The sequence below is a fragment of the Antedon bifida genome, chromosome 2 (genome assembly GCF_963402885.1).
Source record: "Antedon bifida chromosome 2, ecAntBifi1.1, whole genome shotgun sequence".
NCBI classification, from domain to species: Eukaryota; Metazoa; Echinodermata; class Crinoidea; order Comatulida; family Antedonidae; genus Antedon; species Antedon bifida.
In genome coordinates this window covers 22243262-22263546 of record NC_136227.1, presented here as the reverse complement: position 1 = coordinate 22263546, position 20285 = coordinate 22243262, and the positions used below count along the sequence as shown (strand labels likewise).

Genomic DNA, 20285 nt, shown 5'->3' with positions numbered 1-20285 from the left:
ATACATCAGAAATCCAAGAACAAACCATGGATTACGACCAACATCTTACGGCTAGCCAACAAGAAACAAGCTTTGTTTAGAAAGTTTGTGAAGACTCAATCAATGGACATTTGGACTAAATACAAACAAATTATAAATGATTTAAAATACAAGACCAGAAGAACAACTTTCAAACCATTTTCCCACGGTCTGTAAAATTGCGGTCACGCAACCCAAGTGTTTACGTGTATTTCAAAGAGCTTTCGGATTTTGGGGAAGATAACGTGACGTGATATCTTAATACTGATCTCACTCTGTTATTGCAACATCACTGTATACTAGTCGAGAGTCCCGGATACTAGTATTGCCAAGATGGAAAAATCAAGTAGAAAACGTGTGCGAACAAAGTTACAATGTTGTGTTTGCAACGCCGTGTTTGACGATGATTATCGTACTATACATAACCGAAATTTAGGGTATGAAACAGAAACATCAAAGCTGCAAATGTGTCACATGGGTCCGCATCAATATAAGCTTCCTACTTATCGAACGAAAAAACAACATAATAGAATGCGTTCCTTCCAGAATACATCAGGAAATGTCACCAGAGATTGGCTAGAATACTCTCCAGCAAAGGATGCTATGTTTTGTTTTGCATGCTCTGTGTTTGGAGGAACCAAATTGAGTAGTGCGGCAGATAATTGGACAACAGATGGTGTGTCCAACTGGAAGAAGGGATTAGAAAAAATTGCAAAGCATGAACACTCAAAGCCTCATCTTGCAGCTGCCATTGCTTGGAAGATATTTGTAGCCAAAGGAAACATTTCTGAACAACTAGATGAACAAGCCAAGTTGCAGAAACAAAAGGAAATTGAGCAAAACCGTGCAATTCTCACTAGATTGCTAGATATTGTTTTTTTCCTGGCAAAGCAAAATCTGCCTTTCCGCGGACATGACGAAAGCGAAGAATCATTAAACAGAGGGAACTTTCTTGAATTAGTTGAATTACTAGCGAAATACGACCCTGTACTGCAAAATCACGTCAAGGAAGCGAAAAGAAATGAGCGATACTTTTCTCCTATAATACAGAATGACTTCATTGCAGCACTGTCAACTACTGTACGGAAGCACATCATAGATCGTATAATTAAGGCCGACTGTTACAGCATAATCATGGATGAAACTTCCGACTGTGCCCGTGTTGAGCAAGTCTAGTTTGTTCTTAGGTATGCCCTTGAAGGAGAAACATACAAGTCGTTTCTCAAGTTCCAAAATGTCGAATCTACGACTGCTGAAGCGTTATTCAAATGTCTATGTGAGACGTTAAAGACATGGGGACTTGATATCAAGAAACTAAGAGGTCAGGGGTATGATGGAACTAGTAACATGTCAGGCAGGTATAATGGCTTGAAAACCAAAGTCTTGAATGAAAATCCTAAAGCTTTGTATGTACATTGCAGCAATCACTGCCTTAATCTAGTCCTTGTGGCTGCCTTCAAATCCAATATCCTGTGCAAGAACTTTTTCGGTATAGTAGAACGACTGTATGTATTTATCGAAGCTAGTCCAAAACGAGATTCTATCTTTGTCAGATGTCAAAAATAGCGAAACATACAGCATCCATCATCCCTGAAAAGACTTTCAGAAACCAGGTGGGCTAGTCACTGCGACTCCCTAAGGACAATTGAAAAAACTCTACCAGCATTGTTAGGAACATGACAGCAAAATTGTGTCGAATGCAATTGGTCTTTTGGAAAGTGTGTCTACGTTTGACATTGCAGCTTTTACAGTTCTCAAAGACATCCTTGAGACAATTCGTGTGGCTTCTGACGCATTGCAAGAGCTGAAAAAGCACTGGCAGATAAGAGAAGCGACGAATATTACAAGACATTAATGAGCGTCAAGACGACGAAAGCAACAAAGCGGTGAACTGGCAGGAGATGAGGTACTCACACCTGAAGAGTCCTTTAAAGCTAATGTATTTTATGGCTGCATAGACATATGTCGTATGCAAATTAAGGAACGGTTTGCAGCAAATCGTGACATTCTGAAGGCATTCAGTGTTCTATTGACGCCATCTCTAATGAAAAAGAGAGACAATGAAACAGTCACCAAGGAGCTGGAAGACCTCTCTAAAGTTTATGGATCTGGTCCACACCCAGATATTGATCCAGCAGTAAGATCCGAGTATGATGCATGGAAACAACATATTGTGAATGCATCTACAACCGAAATACCACAAAATGCATCGGCACAAGATATGTTTAAGTACTTGTTCCAGTCGAATCTATGGATTGTAATGCCCAATTTGTACAGGCTATATACAATATTTTGTACAATACCCGCTACTTCGGTAGAGACGGAACGGAGATTTTCAAAGCTAAAGATCATCAAAGATTACAGGCGATCTACTATGGGACAGGAACCGGCTTTCTGGACTAGCTATTCTATCAATAGAGAGAAAAATCGCAAAATCTATCAGCTTTGACCACGCTATACAAACTTTTGCAGAGATGCGACCACGCAAGATTAAATTAAACTAAAGAGTTGTTCAATATGTCACATAAAGCATATAGGTTTTTGTTATTGTATTGCATTTGTGCTGTATGCGAAATCCGCGCGTTTTATTTTTAAAAGTTAACCATTATTGTTGTACTCGGCAGCGGTTGATTTTTTTTTCAAATTGTTTGATACAACTTGTGGGTACAATTTTGATTGTGTAAATATATAAGATAGTAGTTATAATCATGTCTATATTATGTCGAATTACTATATTTTTCAAACTAGTGAACTCCACTACTAAATGTAATAAAACATGAACTATACAACCTATAACATATATTGATCACCAGCATGAATTTTGTCGGCAAATTGGCAATTCCCGGCCCCCCCTACTTCAAAATCCTGGATACGCCACTGATTATAGAGGCATTTCATTAACTTCTTGTGTGTCAAAAATATTTAATAGAGTCACCACTATGTACATATCAAGTTTTATAGAAGAAGATAACTTTCTTTTGAAAGTTCAGGGAGCTTTAGATCTGACCACAGATCTGAAGACCACATCTTCACTCTAAAGAGTATTTTATGTTGCCGATCAAATGTAGGCAAAACTACACATCTAGCCTTCCTGAATTTCCGCAAAGCTTTTGATAGTGTTTGTCGGGCCTTTTAAAATCTGTATGGGATGCAGCTGTAAGGGGGAAAGTTTGGAGGCTTATTAGCTCTCTTTATAATGATGTTAAAGCTAAAGTTAGAGTAGGAGAAAGTTTGACAGATGAATTTGATATTCATAAAGGTGTAAAGCAAGGGTGTGTTCTCTCACCAATTTTATTTTCAATTTTTATAAATGAGTTTGTTAAACTTCTTCGTGATAGTAACTTAGGTGTCCAAATGAATGGTAGTTGGATGGGTGGCCTTTTTTTGGGCTGATTCTTTTTCGTCATTAGCTATTAGGATAACATCATCCGATGATGTTATCCTAATAGCTAATGACGAAAAAGAAATGACAAAAATGTTAGGTAGATTTGCTAATGAATGGAAATTAGGTTTTAATCACGACAAATCCAATGTTATGGTTGTATAGGTAAACACATAAATAAGAATAAAAATTGGAAATTAGGGGAAAAGACAATTAAGAGGTAAATAATTACAAATATTTGGGCGTCTATATCACATCAAATTTAAGAGAGCACACACATTATGAACATGTCAAACAGAAAGGGAACCGACTAATAGCTTACATCAAAGGTATAATATCTAATCTTGATAACTTTAATAGAATATATTATGGTAATATACTTTGGAAGGCAATCGCACTTCCATCAATCAATTATGCAAGTAGTGTTTGGTATAGTAGATCAATGAAAGATAATGAAGACTTAGAAAAGCTTCAACTACAAATGGCACGTTATTTACTAAAGGCTCCACGATACACACCCTGCGAAGCCCTTTATGGTGATCTTGGTTGGGCCCCTTTATCTCAAATACACGAATTGTCGAGGACAAAGTTATTCAATAGATTTATAGAAATGGATGTTGGTAGAAGGCCAAATATTGCTCTACACTGTAAACTGATTGCAACTTAAATAACCTAAAGTATAAATTCTTAAGTAGTTGTGCTGATACATTTGACAAATGTACACATGGTGTGAACTTTTATGATAAAGTGTTTAATATCAAAAATCTGTCGTTCACACCATTTTCTGTTAGGAATATTGAACATGAAATCATATAAATCAGAGTGGTCAAATAATTTACTAAACAAAACTTCTTTAAACATTTACTCCAAATTAAAACCTGAACCAAAATTAGAAAAATATCTTCTAGACAAAACAAATTTCTATGGTGCCAGTCTAAAGTTTAAGGCTAGATCAAACACCCTACCTCTAGAATGTAAAACAAGTAAATGATCAAACGAAACCACAGGCTTTTGCACTCTATTTATTAATGGTGAATCTGAAAATATTAACCATTTTTTATTGAACTGTAATGCTTTTGACGAAATCAGAAAAGAAGAATTAAGAAAACTAGAAAATGAATTGACACTCTGTAATGATTATGGCATATGGGCACAATAATTATATGCAAATGATGAAAGCAAACTAAGTTTTATCTTAAAAGGAGAGTATATTCTTCTCTCTGACAATTCTTACAACGCATTTGATAAATTTTGTAAAAGATATTTAAGCTTGTCATGGGAGAAACGGTCTTCGTTGAAATATTCCCAATGACCGTTTCTGTTGTATTGTTGCTTGTACATAGTTTAATTTTCTTTTAGTTTTTTTTCAATTTCTTATGTTTTGTTTTTGGACCACACCGCATGTTGTGAGTGCCACCGATCCAAAGGTGAATGGGTCAACAAATAAATTAATTAACTAAACCTTCAAGCTGATCTGGACCGACTTAGTCTGTGGAGCCAAGCAAATTGCATGCCTTTCAATGTTATGAAGACGAATATGCTAAATACCTTTTGTCTGGTATTTTTAAATACCTGGTGTCACTTTTAACTCAAAATTGACCTGGGATGACCATGTCCATTTCATTGTTTCCAAAGCTAAATGTATGTTGGGCTTTGTTCAGAGTGTGCCATAGTGAGATCTGTAGAGATAATGTACTTCCACCTAGCAATATGACGAAGTACAGAATTTACGTCGGGCATTAGTGAAGGCTGAGGTTTCGCGTATCGACCAACATCCGCAAAGGCGGTGACAAGGCGGAATCCTCCGCTGTCTTTCTTTACTAAGAATGATGGGTTTAAATATTCTACCTGAATACCCGCATCTTCTGGTCGCACAAAAACACCAATCTTCTCGAAGTCGTCAAACTTCTCTTGAAGCTCAACAAGCTTGTCTTGCGAATACTGTGGAACTCTGCCTTTTCGCTGTGGAGGCTGTACAGGGCCCATGTTAACGACGGCTTGGAAGGGACCGGCTGCGCCATTATAGCATTTGATATGCGGATCAAAAAAAACATCAAACTCTTTGTTAAAAGATTTAAATCTTTGTCGAATTGTTGGGGGAATGATATGATCAGGGTCAAGGTGAATTCGCAATGAATGTAGTGTCGATTGTGTTGGGCGTGGTAATGAACTGGTTTTCACAGGAGGTTTACGAGTGTGATCATAGGTATTACAATCGTCCGGAACAAAGACAGGGCGTATCTGACAGAAGTGTTCATTTCGCTTAAGAACCTGATGTAATGATGTATTATTTTCAATGTGAATTTTTCCGTCAATGCTGTGAATAGTACCATACTCTGGCCAGGTAGGAGGTCGATGAGTATAGCTGCGAGGTTCAAGGGCAAGCTCATTATCATGAGTCGAAACATCTTGTGGGATTTGTAACTCTATGAAGTCACCGGGCCACAGAGTAGTTAAGCTGCTAGGAGGGCGTAATACTTGGGTGCGACGAATGGCAGGGGTCTTAGTAGTGTCCTTAGAACCGTACGTATAAGAAAAAGTGTTGACTACTTGACGTTTTGCTGGACGAATGGTCTGATCTGCATGCGTAGTGCAGATAGTTCTGTCTGGTTATCTGCTACACTGGCGTCATTGCTAACGTCAGTCTCCTCGATACCTTCAATAATTCCGATGACCTGTCTAGCCCTGATCATGTACTTGCGGTCCTGTTCAGGTAAGTGAATTCATCCACTGAGAAAGTGGGTATCATGCTTTCGACTAGCCTGTTTGCAAAAGGACAAGACTTTAGCTGTCGACGAATATGATTAGTATTACGAGACGTGTGAGAAGCGCGTTGATAGTTGACCGTGGGAGGTTTTGCTAAAATATGCATTGCATGCGTGTCTTTGGTAGCACGCAATTCATCGAGAACGGAATCCATCGCTTCCTCCGGTTGTTTGGAAGCCATAGTGAAGTCGGATGGCCTGCCAGATTTGCGAGATGGACGTGGAGTTTTTAACAATTGTGCTTCGAGAAATAACAGGGCAGTAGTTCGCGATCTGGCCTAGCAGGAGCTCGAGCATGTGTACCTTTTGCTGAGCAGTACGTCGACGTGCTCTAGGGACAGTGTCATCATTGTCCTCAAATAGGCGGAGGGAAGATGCTCTGGTTTTAGGGCCCCATTGTGTGCCTTCCATTAAGAATGGAGCAAAATTTTCATCCAACGAAAGTTTATAATTAATGTTCTGCCGCCATGACTCAAATGAGTTTATTGTTTCAGTTTTTGTTAAGCTCCACTGTTTAGGAGCTCTGTTAACGTTCGCCATCTTACCAGCTATATGTGCTGGCTGGTCGTACGCCTCTGTGCGTTAGTGCGATCTCGTAGATTATATGGTCTGGGCCTAGGCTAAACTCACTGGTTTTATTCGGTAGGTCCGAATATCTTGGGATGCCACAACATCAATAAGGTAACCTCAAATGGACCAGTCATCAAAATTAGATTTCGAAAAAAATATCAAGATCTATTAGTATTATTAACAGACTTAAGCACTTCTTCCCTCTAAATATTTTAATTTCTCTTTATACCACACTTGTCCTTCCTTATTTCCAGTATTGCAATATTATTTGGGCTGCAGATTACTCTTCTATTATTGCTAGATTAACTAAATTACAAAAACGTGCAGCTAGAATTATTACTTTTTCAACATATAGAACCTCATCTGAACCCTTTTTAAACGTCTTGGTATATTAAAATTAACAGATATTCACAATGTTCAAGTATTTTAAAAACCAACTTCCTATTTCTATGATTTAAATGCTCTGTGAACGTACCAAATTTCACAATTACAATTTAAGAACTTCTCATTTAAACATTCCTTTTGCTAGACTTACTAAAACTAAATTTTTTATAACTATATCAGGTCCCAATTTGTGGAATCATATCCCGCCAAATATCAAAACGTCAATATCGTTATTTACTTTCCGAAAAAAATTAAAGAATCATTATATATCTAAATATTATACAGCTTAGTTTAATACGCTAATTATTTCATTTATATCTGCTTTATCTATGTTCACTTTAATATCTTTTTTCATTATTATCTGAATAAATGTTATCTGAATCTGAAATCTGAAGGTTGATGGTTATATGCCACAACTCTATAATGCGAATAACTGTCAATAACTCAATACAAACAACATGGAAATCACAGCAACAATGAACAAACAACGCCAGCCCATGAGGGCGCTGTGGCGATATGGATTCCACATAGTTTTTAGCCCTCTATTAATGTTGCTCTTTTGCCGTTCCATAGAGACCAAAATATTGACCATTGAGTATGCAAAATTCGCGAACAGTATGCGAGAAAAACATACTGTAAAATTATTATTATTAATTATGTGATTTTTCTTCATAAAAGTACTAATTCTAAGTTATGGTTTTCGTTATACATAAGCTGTTGACTGTTTCTACATTAGCTGTTGTTGATTTTTATTTATTTGTTTCTACATAAGCTGGAGGTTTTACTACATAAGCGTTGGGTTGTTCTACATTAACGGTTGTTTCAACATTAGCTGGCGTTTTCTACATTAACGGTTGTAACAAGGCCTACCGCACTTATTTTAGATTTTTTAAACATGAAATATATACATATAAAACCTTAAAAACAAATACCTGTACATCCATGACACAATGAGTGTCATAACAACATACTCAAGTTTGTTGTTTTTGTTTTACATCAATTAATTTATAACGGTAGAAAAATAGTCATTTCATGGCAGTAAGCTTTGGAATAACCTTCCGGATAATCTTAAAAACGTATTTCTAATGTAAATATTTTAAAATTAAGTTTAACTACATAAATCTTATTTTAATTGTTATCCTGAAACAGTGTTTAAAAATACCGGGTTGGTGTCCGGCAGGTTTAGTTTACCCTTTATGTTTATGTTTATTTTTATCTTTTATTCGTTTTATTAATTTTCAGTACTTATATATATGGCCTTGCATGACCTTGATGAAAAACACTCTAGGGTGATTCAAGTGTTTCCGTGTGAAAATAAAGTATATTATTATTATTATTATATTATAATCCGTGTTCTTTACAGTTACAGTTATCTCAAAAAGTTAAATTCAAATACAGTATCCCAAAATCTTTACATCTTCTCTAAAATGAAAACAACGTATCAATCATCCATCTGTTTATATCATTTATCAGATATTGTACATATACACAGGTGTTTGTGTGTGCCACAGCGCGTTAACATTTAAAAATCTTGGTGAAAACCGTGGGGCCTGCCGATGTACGCTTCCTCAAAATAATTAAGGATAGGAAGAAGCTGTGGTTGCACCATATTCACCAGAGCCTGGAAGCACTGCTCGGTGTCTTCAACAGGAGCAAAGGCAATAACGCCTATCATTCTGGGCTGAACACGAACCTCTTGATCCTCATTGTTGAGGCCTTCTTGCTTAACCTGAAAAGTTAATAAATAATTGTTGAATTTAAATTCACAGGGTCCCTGCATTACTGGGTTATACATTATCTTTTTTTATTAGATGCACTAACAGTTAACGTCAAATCGTATTATTATCTACGTTGGCACTGTTTGGTGTAAAATTGTTTTGGGAAGGAAGCGGCATCCCTTGATATTTGCATCCAGGCATATATACACAAAAGCATTTTTTGTCGCCATTTCAAAATCGATGCAGATTGATGTGGGATGGAAGTCACCACGTTCCCAAAGGCTTCCAACACACATATGTACATCTGTTGCATCTTGTTTCGCAGGAGTGCATAGATAAGGGGGAAATACATGGCCCTCATATATACGTATATGTATGGTTTCAGAGCTACAAAAATATCGATCTTAATTGTTTCCTCTGCAAACCAGTGATTAGCTGCTGAATGAAGAACAAACCAATATTATTACCCAGAGGAATCGCTGTTAATAAAACGTCCAATTTGTCACTGCAACGCTGCCAGTGGGTTTGGCATGTTGTGGGTGGACTCAAGACAAGAACAAAATATATGTACAACACTATCATAAATATCCCAAAAATTGTAATTGTATGGGTGCACCCAATCTGGGATCTATAATACAATTTTAATATGTGAATTATCTCCATTTCCATTATTACATTGACAGTACAGTAAATTTTACGTGTATAGCACAACCGTAGTTTCACTTCATCGTCTCTGTAATCATTTACTTTGGTGATTTCTGATGACGTCTAGTCTTCTTAGACGGCAAATGCAGTAATAATAATAATGGAAATTTGTAAAGCGCAAGCATCCGTCTAAAAAAAGACGCTCACTGCGCTACTGACAACAAAGAACATGAAAAAAGTTACAAATCTTAAAGACTACAAACATTACAAAATACGCTACAAGTTTTCAGGATAAGACATGGTGAATAAATGAGTCTTTAAGCTAGACTTGAATGTATATAATGTACAGTAGAACCTTTCTTTTACATACCCTGATTTTACGTTCCCTTGATTTTACATACGCTTAAAATGACCGATGATGTCATAATTTTCCTACATTGAGGGCGCAATTTAGAAAACTTGTCAAACGTATGCAAAATTATAATATATTGAAGTCTCATTTTCTATGCCTTAAATCCATTGATACAAAAAGAATTAAAACTAGATTTGACGAGTTCGGGTTATCCATGGAAATGCAACATGCACATACGTTAAACTATATGAACGTCGACAGGATACAAGGATACAAGGAAACTTTATTCATCCCAACTTGGGAAATTGTGTTGCAGTCTTATAACAATGCCGTAAAGAAAAGAGAAATGATAGGCCTAATAAATAAGTGTGATAATAATAATAACAATAATAGTGTATCGAAATAAATTCCCCTATCTTTGATATCTTTCATGATAGTCTCGTATGCCCCTTGGGAGGAAGGAGAGACGATGGCGTTCAGTGGATCCCCGTGGTGGCCTCAATCTACCACTACGTTCCATAAGGCAGTCGGCAATGTCCGAGTTAAGGGGATGACTAACATCATTCCATATCACTCTAAACATATTGCGCAACCGTTTATGATAGACCGAGTCCACCACATGTAATTCACATCCAACCATCCTCCCTGCCCTCCTCACCAACCTGTCTATTCTATCCCTATCTTCCCTACCAACATTCCCACCCCAACCCAACAAACAATATCCCCAAACAGAACTAATCACTGACAAATAAACATACGAAGGATGTGGCTATCGACATTAAATGAGCGTAGTTTACGTAGGCAGTACATGCGTGAATTTAGTTTCTTTATAATGTGATCTATGAGTTCCCCCAGGACAGATATTCATCAAAAACCACCCCCAGATACTTAAAACTAGATACCCTCTCGACTTTAGCATTCTTTATTAGCACGTCTTTAACCCTCTTTTTAGTCCGGAAATCTATCACCATCTCTTTGGTTTTTGAGACGGTCAATTCCAAATAATTTAAATCACAATATTCTACAAATCGTTTAATTTCTGAAATATACTGAGAATCATCATCCCCCCTGATTAACCCAATAAGAGCAGTGTCGTCAGCGAATTTAATAGCAGGACATGAGGTTTGGTCATTAGATCTAAAGTCAGCGGTATAGACTGAAAATAGAAATGGAGCCAACACCGTACCCTGGGGTGCGCCGTGTGTTTGTAAAAATTAAATCCGAGATGGCTCCTGTACTTAACTTAACATATTGACTACGATTTACTAGAAAATTATATATAAAGAATATTAGTGAGCGCGGGAGTTCCATATTAAACAATTTATTAATTAGAAGGTGAGGTTGGATAGTGTTGAAGGCGGAGCTAAAGTCATAATACATGATTCTCACAGAGTGACCGAATTTAGCTACGCCTTCAAGATGAGAGTATATCTTTTCGAGTTTAAGCAATATAGCATCTTCAGAAGATAATATTTATGCCATCCTATGAATTGACATGAATTTAATATGTTTACAATGTTGAATTGTAGCTATTTTGTATCATATAGCATATTACAGTATTTACAGAATACACTGTTTATGTTATATACAGTGTAGCATGTGTGTGAGATGCGCTCTCTTTTAAATGCTATGAACTTTTACGAAAGAGATGAAGATCTGACTTTTTAAATTCAACTGGCCATATGATGACATCATTATATCAGATAGACAAAATGTGTATATGAATTCATATCTACAATTAACAACTTGTGGATGTGTGGATGTGGATCACTTTTCATTCCGATGAGCTATAACAGATTAAACTGTATAGTAATGAATGTAATAATACTGTATAGATGAAATTAGGTAACTCATGTTATTCAAATTTTTTTATATGATGATGTAATAAAAATAAAAATGTTTGTACCTCATGTGAAAGAGAATTGATTGACGAAGAACATATTAAAAAGTGTGTGCGCAAAACACAAGCAATTTTGAACATTTTGAAATGCTCAAAATGACCTGAAATGTATGTGAAATTGATTAGAAATTAATTTTCCGCATTTTGAAATTTCAAATACGCGTACCCGCATATTTTTTTGCTTAGCATGCTATTTTTATCATGTAAAAAATTGCTCCATATCACGAAGTATATTTTAGTAAAGTTTCATTGAAAATTATTTTTTTTATTAAGAATTTATGATCAACCATAAAATTTCATAAAATCGTCCGTAACTTACGCTGTGCGACTCTGAAGTCATATAACAAAGTTTCCTGCACATCTACAGTTAGAGGTCAGTCTTCTGACAAAGTTAAACAATGCTAGGTTGACGATAGTTAGGGATACAGCTGCGAAAAAATTTGTGGAAAGAAAGAAAAACTAGATTTTAACTTGTCACTATGGACGAGTTAGGTTATCCGCAGCGCAAACGCCACATGTACGTCATATGTTAGAATATTGCGCACAGAAAAACGATCATGCCATTGTGACATGAAGAAAATAAAATATTAGTGTGCAACAACATATTAACATGTTATAGAAATTACGTAGAATATGGAAGCGCGCTCTTTTAAATGTCATGAACTATGACGCAAAATATGAAAATACGACTTTTATAATTGAACTGGCCATATGATGACGTCACAACATCCAATTCGCAAAAATGTGTAGCTACAATTCAACAGCGTCCAGAAAACGGTTTATTCATGAGTATCACTTTTCACTCTGAGGAGCTATAACATATTGAAATTTATTAGGAATGATGAAATTATGTCACCCAAGTTCTTCACACTTTTGCACATGAGAACTGGCCATATGATGACGTCACAACATCCGATTTGCAAAAATGTGTAGCTACAATTCAACAGCGTCCAGAAAACGTTTTAATCATGAGTATCACTTTTCATTCTGAGGAGCTATAACATATTGAAATTTATTGGAATGATGAAATTATGTCACCCAAGTTCTTCACACTTTTGCACATGATGATGATGATCAAAATTTTGTAAAATTGTAAATCATGCGAATTGATTGACCTAGACAATATCAAAATCTGGGGAAAATGGAATACGGATAAGTGGAGATGCGCTCTATTAAATGTGATGCTATGACAAAAGAGACAAAAATCCAATATTTTATATTCGAGTGGCCATACGATGACGTCACAATGTCCGGTTAGCCATATTGATGCATAAACCGATATCTACAACTCATCAACTTCCAGAATATGTAATAAAAATAAACTTCACCATTTAGTTTAGAAACTATGACTGTTTAAAAAACAGTCATATTGATGAATTTTTGAACTTTTTCATCAAAAACGTGTGAATTGTCCAATTTGAAGTGCTCGTATGACGTGATTTTAAGTTGAAATTGTTTAGAAGTTGGTAAAAATTACTAGAAAAGGCTGGAAAAACGAATTCACTCCAAAAAAGAGACATTTTTACAAAAATAAATACAGACAATTTTACACAATATTTAAATTCTTGCAAGTTTTGGGTACCATCCGTAATCTGAAGTTCAAAAGGTAAGTCCACTGTTATTTACGAATTCGAAAGTATTGCTAGAACATTTTAAATTTTGAAAATGGTGGTACGTCTGTTGATATGCAAATAATTAAATATTAATATTATTTAAATTAATGATTACCTTACAGTACAAAAAATGTTTCCTTACAGCAGTAGCCGTTTTTTCCTGAAATACAATGGAAATACACAAAACAAATAAGATATAAAATTTGACGCTTTTACATTTACTGTATACATTAATTACAAAAAGTTTACTTGGATTGGACAGACAAAAATCGAAAACTAATATAAGCTATATGGGGACAAACTGTTAAGGCGTGTAACGTTTTATAACAATTACATTACTACTATACGGATCAATAAACTGGAAATAAGCAGACTCGGGTGGTCCAACGTTGACAATACCGAATACGATGATACAATGAGACTTGTAGGTACAGTATCCTTCATGTAACTGATGTAAGCACTGCAAAGTAAAATTAAAATGCATTACATACTTTTTTTGATTACAAATTAGGAAATCCAGAGTAAACAAATTATGATAGGCGTCAAAAGGTAGCCGTAATTATAATTAAGATTCTGTACAAACGATAAGGTAATTATTCAGCGGATTAGTAGAATAATGAAGAATACTACGTTCAAACCTCAGGTATAACATGCGATTGTGACGGTCAGGGCTAGAGTATGCCTAGAATAAAAACGTAGAATAAGGTTATATTAAATGATCACCTTAATAAACGAATAATTCGCATTCCCATTGTTACAATTCAGGTGGCATAGCCGATGTACGATTTTGCACGAATAAAATCGAATAAGCGTAGAACCTACACTTCAAATTTTAGAACTATAACAATAATAGTTATATAGCCTACATAAATCATCCTATAAATGTTTATTATTACAAATGGAAGTGAACTGAAGTAATCCACGACAATGCAGCTTCTTTTTAACTTAACAATTGTGCCTACCCTACAGACTCGCCTCTCTGAACGGTAATGCTGCGTTTTTTTTTCTCGGTTCCTGCTTTTATAGTCTTAATTATGCCCTCTAGAAATTCCACATTTCATAGCCTTTTTATCCTGTTGTAATTTTTAAAATATTTAATAAGGCATAATTTAATAAATATTTGGTTTACAAACTTTTTATATATGACCATCTCCATTGCATGTTGGGTGCAAAATTCACACCAATCAGAGGTTGTTCGGCGGCGTGCATAGAGGACAAACTTTTTGTGTCTGCCTTTTATATATATAGATTTCTCGATTAAAATAATATTAAGATATTTTTTAATCGTTTTTGATCTACTACTATTTGTAAAGACAAATAGGTCTTAATTGAAAACATGTAACAAATTTGCATTCCTGCAATATAAAATAATGTTTTAAACAAAATATAGAAAATGATGTTACTGTATAATCATTTTCATTTTAACCAGATAATAATAATTAATTTTAATCTTAATTCAAGACCAATTGCTGAGTGCTTCACCGTTTTGGATTCGGCAGATTCCGTATTTGAACTTAAAGTTAAGGAAGCCCTTTATATCACATGGGAAAAACCATCTCTGAACAAACAAACTTTCAACCTGGTATCATGCTTGCTATTTCATTGTTAAGTTGTTTGCTTCTTTCTTTATTAATATTTATGCTATTGTCACATTTACATACAGTTGTTAAGAAGGACTGTAGGCTACTTACTATTGTACTGATAATGAGAAATGGTCAATCAAATCAAAGACTGTTTGTATCGTTATTAAATGCCTTGTTATATATGACTATTTTAGTTTAAAAAAAAAAAATTGTTTTGAATGCTGACGTACATAACTTAACTTAATTTGGGACATACTTTATAATATGTACAATTTTTATTCTACATATATCCTTATTTTATTACTGTCCGGTACACCGAACATTATTGTTCTTGTTTTTTTATAGTAATTTTAAATAAATATACAACCTAACTGTACAGTATTTCATTTTGTATCCTATCAGTATTTGAGCCAATTGTTTGTTAAATAGTGTGTAGCTTCTTGACCAGCACAGAGTGGTAAATACTGTACTCTTACCCAGTCGAGCAGCAAAGTGGATGACCTTGCAAACTATTACCAAATAAAAATCTTGGAATCACGATAAAGCAAGTAGTGTGGAATTACAGAATGCAGCAAAAGTAATATTCAATCAAATTCAAAACATATTCATAAAATTAAATTTATATTAATAAAATTTAACTAAGGGGTTTACGAAAGATAGGCTAATTCAGAAATACTGCCAAGATTGGTTCCCCACGGCATGTAGGTTGCCTAGATAGAAAAAAATGAAATTTTAAGGGGTTGGCCAAGAGTTCTCAACTCGTGGTTTGAAATCTCTGTTTACTTTCGCTTGTGACGATTTTCCAGATGAAATGTAATCAAATTAATTTACCTGTTAATTACGTAAACTTGTTGTTTTTGGCTCGAATTTTCAACTTAAAGTGAATAACTTTAATATTACTTTGATATGGCCAATTTAAATTTAGAATATTTTTTTTTTTTCATTTTTTGTATTTCAAGGGACAATACATCTTTAAAGTGAATATCATTAAAATGACACATTTGAAAGCAAATTTAAAAAAAAAACGAACAAAATTAGGGATCTTGAGTTTCATCTCATTCTTACTAAGTGAAACGGAAGCAAGGGAACGCTGAGAGCAACCTCATATGTTTGGCGATCAAAATGCATCTACTCATCGCATAACAGGACAAATTAGTACACTTGAAAATACTACCTAATTTCCACCGAAATCTAGTTTTAAAGGTTCTGAAACTAGCACGGATGATTGTCCTTTCTGCACTGACCACTCACGTCACTTGATTATTAAGTGCCCAATCTTTAACTCAAAATCTAATGAAGAGAGACGGTTAATGATAATGGAAGCTAGAAGATGTTTCTTATGTTTTCGTACAAACCACAGTGCGCTCAGATGCCCCAGACATGACAAAAAACGCTGCTCTGTGTGTCAGCTATTTCACCACCGATTGATTGCTTGCCCACCAAATCGCACTTTGAGAATTAACAACACAGACGGTTTCTGTCAAAGTCAAATGTCACCTAAAACAGACGGGAGCGAACACAAATCTACGGCCAATTGTACGCCACGAAACCCAAGTAGGAACTAACTTAGGTCATAATCCATTCATATATTTGCCAGCATCAACTAACCAAACTGTTTCAAACATGAATTTAGATCAAACGTCAATAAATTCACCTCAGATAACTCAGACGGGAGCTAACCCAAGTCTCATCAGACTGTAGCAGGACCCAGTCAAAATCCATTCGTGTCTTTGCCTCCATCAATAAACCAGACCATTTCGAAAATGAATTCGACGAGGTATGCCGAACGCCGTCGCTACTCACTGACTACAATGACAATGACTCACACAGCACCGTTTTACGGTCTGCGGAAAATCAAGGAATTTTCGATTTTATACCTTTGGTTTTACTACATAATTTTAATCAATAGTAACCCTGTTATCTTTAGATACTAATAAATCCCCTGGGCCCGACGGGATTACCCCTATGATGTTGAGTATGGCTGCACCTGTTATATCCCCAATTTTGCTTAAAATTTTTCAAATGTCCCTTGACCAAGGCATTGTGGTGAAGGAATGGAAATTGGCCAATGTTGTACCAATTTTTAACTGACTTATGTAATCCCATTCATGCTCGTTATCATATTCACACTAATGACCTTCAAGCAGTTACCTCCTACAAATATCTTGGTATTCACTTTGAAAGCAATCTCTCTTGGTCAACGCATGTGTCCGCAATTACCACAAAATCTCTCCAAATTGTCGGATTCATAAAGCGTTTTGTGATATTTAACGACCCTGTAATTTTGATGAGGCTTTTTAACGGTTTATGTAGGCCCATACTTGAGTATGCTGCCCCTGTTTGGGTGCCTCATCAAAAACAACATATTACTAGCATAAATAAACCTCTTCGAAGGATCACAAAATTGTGTGCTAAGGGCGATTACGAGCAACGGCACATTTAAATTTGCCATCTATGGACCAGAGAGTGTGTTTTCTTAGTATACTTTTTATTATGAAATGTATGTATGGTCGAATTGATCTTAATATTCACGATTTTGTTGATTTTAACCCAAGGTATTCCGAATCAGTTATTTTTAAACACAAATATGCCAGAACCAATTCTTTTAAATATTCATTGTACACTAATTTTCCCCGTGTATGGCAAGAGATTCCTAATTATATTAGAGAACATTCTTTATTTAGTTTTAACACATTTGTGACAGCTCTCCGGTCTTATGTCAGGCAACTTTAAACTTTTTATTTTTTTTTTTTTTTTTTATCTTTAAACAATCATTTTTATCTGTACATAATATTTATATATATATATTTTTTAGATTCAATTTTAATGATTGTTCAACTTGATGCCTCGCAATTTTAAAATTGTTATATCTTTGTCTTTTTATGGTTTACTTATATGTTCAAGTGCAGTATATGGAGAGCCATCTCGATAGTGCTTTGCACTCATGGCAATCCTCAGGGTGCTGCACCGCTGTCTTGTTGTCATGTATTTTTGTGCCTGAAAATTGAATAAAATAAAAAAAAAAATAAATAAAATAAAATAAAAAATACATATGTCGAGGTACAAGACAACGAGGGCAATTGGCAGAAAGCTGTCGCATTCTTTGATAGTGGTGCTGATACCACTCTGGTCAAGTGCTCCACCGCTGAAAGGCTGGGTTTAAACGGACAGCCCTTTTATTTACTTATGGTGTGGCTGGAGGAGGCATCGTACAAGAAAACAGTGCAAGGTAAAACTTCGAGTCCGACCACTACGGGAACTGAAAGCATACGACTTGGTTACAATTAGTGTACAAAAGCCTGCCCATGATAGCCCATCTGTTGGCGAAGATATCTTTGACGAATACCCTCACTTAACGGTAGTTAAAAAACATTTGCCTGCGGAGGAAGCCGAGATTGACTTACTCATTGGATACGACTATCAAAATCTTACTACACCACTGAAAACAATACGTATGATACATCACCAACTGCGGCAAAAAGTGCTCTAGGTTGGACAATTATCAGACAAACCATTCCAAAGCCAACTTCCAATGTCATCAGCCACATCACAAACATAAATTTCATGGATTACTTTTATATACAATCCGATGTCATCGGAGTTAAACCAACAACCTTGTGTACATGTACAGATAAGGAAATTGCTGAGTCTCAGTTTATCAAACATTGTAGAAAAAATCTTCAAATAAATGAGAAGGGCCTCATTACCGTGGAAATGCCATGGAAGGATGGATTTCCTGAGTCTCCAGACTGTAATAGAGTACAAGCCGTGACGAGGATGATTTCACATGAGGCTAGGTTGCTAAAAAACAAGCAAATCAATGAATACAATGATGAAATACAAGCTCTCCTTGACAATGGATTTACACGTGAGCTCACGCCAAGTGAAGACAGAAATGAAGGATGGTACCTTCAACACCATGCTGTCCATCAGCAACACAAGACAACAAAGATTCGGATTGTATGGAATTCCGCTTTGAAGTTTAATGGGTTGTGTCTCAATGACGGATTCCACAAAGGGCCAGATTTCCTAAACTCACTTGTGACGTGCTTTCTACAGTACACTGGCGGAAGTACAGAATTGCCGTAGCTGGAGACGTTCGGAAAATGTTTAACCAGATTGTATTATCAGTGCGTGATCAAAAGTTTCATCGTTTTGTCTGGCGATTTGGTGATACCTCAAAGGATATTAGGTATTTTCAGTGGTTGCGTTTACCGTTTGGAGACAAACCAGCACCGGACATTTCTATGATGGCCGTTCGTTTACTTGCTGAGGCTAACACCGGTTCAGATCCTATAGGGGCTCTTAGGATCAAAGATGGTATGTACATGGATGATATAACCGACTCATTTACAAAACCGAATGATGCAGTTGAGGCAGTTGAGCAGGTTACTCGTATTCTAAGAATGAGATCATTTGAAATCAAAGTGTGGCATTCTAACCATCCGATAGTAGACCAATGCCCTGAAGAGAAACACACACGTGTTCTAGGCCATTTGTGGAATAAGCTAGATGACACTGTAATGATTCAACTTGATAAGTTCGATGAAGAACAGACTAAACTTACCAAAAGAAAAGTTTCCAGTCTTGTTGCCAGGTTGTGGGATCCATTAGGAATGTTGAGCCCTGTGACTATTCGTTATAAAATTGGACTCCAGGAGATTTGGGCAGCTAGGCTTGATTGGGACGATGTGTTTGATGATGAGCAAACAGTTATGAGGAAAAGTTTTATAAAGGATTTGCCTGAGGATTCTATTGCTTACCCTCAGTTACACTGTTTCAGTGATGCTAGTGAAGCTGCATTTGGTTCTGTCATCTGGATGCGTTGGGATACCCCAGTAGGAGTTAAATTGACATACGTTGTAGCAAAGGCGTTAGTTGCACAGTTAAAGAAAAGATCAATTCCAAGACTAGAGTTAACTGTGGTTGTTATAATGGCTCGACTTGCTAAACTTGTCTTGGGAGATGTTAGTCTATGTAAGTTCTGGACCGACTCGAAAGTTGTCCTGTCTTGGGTTAGGTCGCCCGCCAGGACCTTCAAACCTTTCGTGTCTGCTCGTGTTCAAGAGATTCAGGATACACTTCTAACATTTATTGATGACTTATGTTACATCCCTTCTAACATCAATCCAGCGGATCAATTAACCAAACCAATATACCCAAGTGACCTTCAGAAATGGATTCAAGGCCCAGATTTTCTTTTTCAAAGTTCTAACCAATGGCCAAACTATGAACCCGACTATGACATAGAGTTAAAACAAATGGTCGTAAAAAAGTACACAACAGAGTCTCTGCGTAGACGAATTTTGTTACAGCTGTCAGATGTAGGCCTACATTTGAAGACCTGTTGGTCAA

At 35.9% G+C, this 20285-nt stretch overlaps 1 long non-coding RNA gene and 1 pseudogene across 1 annotated transcript in view; both read left to right on the top strand.

Moving 5' to 3' along the window:
- Nucleotides 1-20285, top strand: part of LOC144858656 (uncharacterized) — a 158364-nt gene that overhangs the window by 84549 nt on the left and 53530 nt on the right. The gene's annotated exons all lie outside the window — the stretch shown is intronic.
- LOC144834459 (uncharacterized) lies at nt 352-2889 on the top strand (annotated as a pseudogene).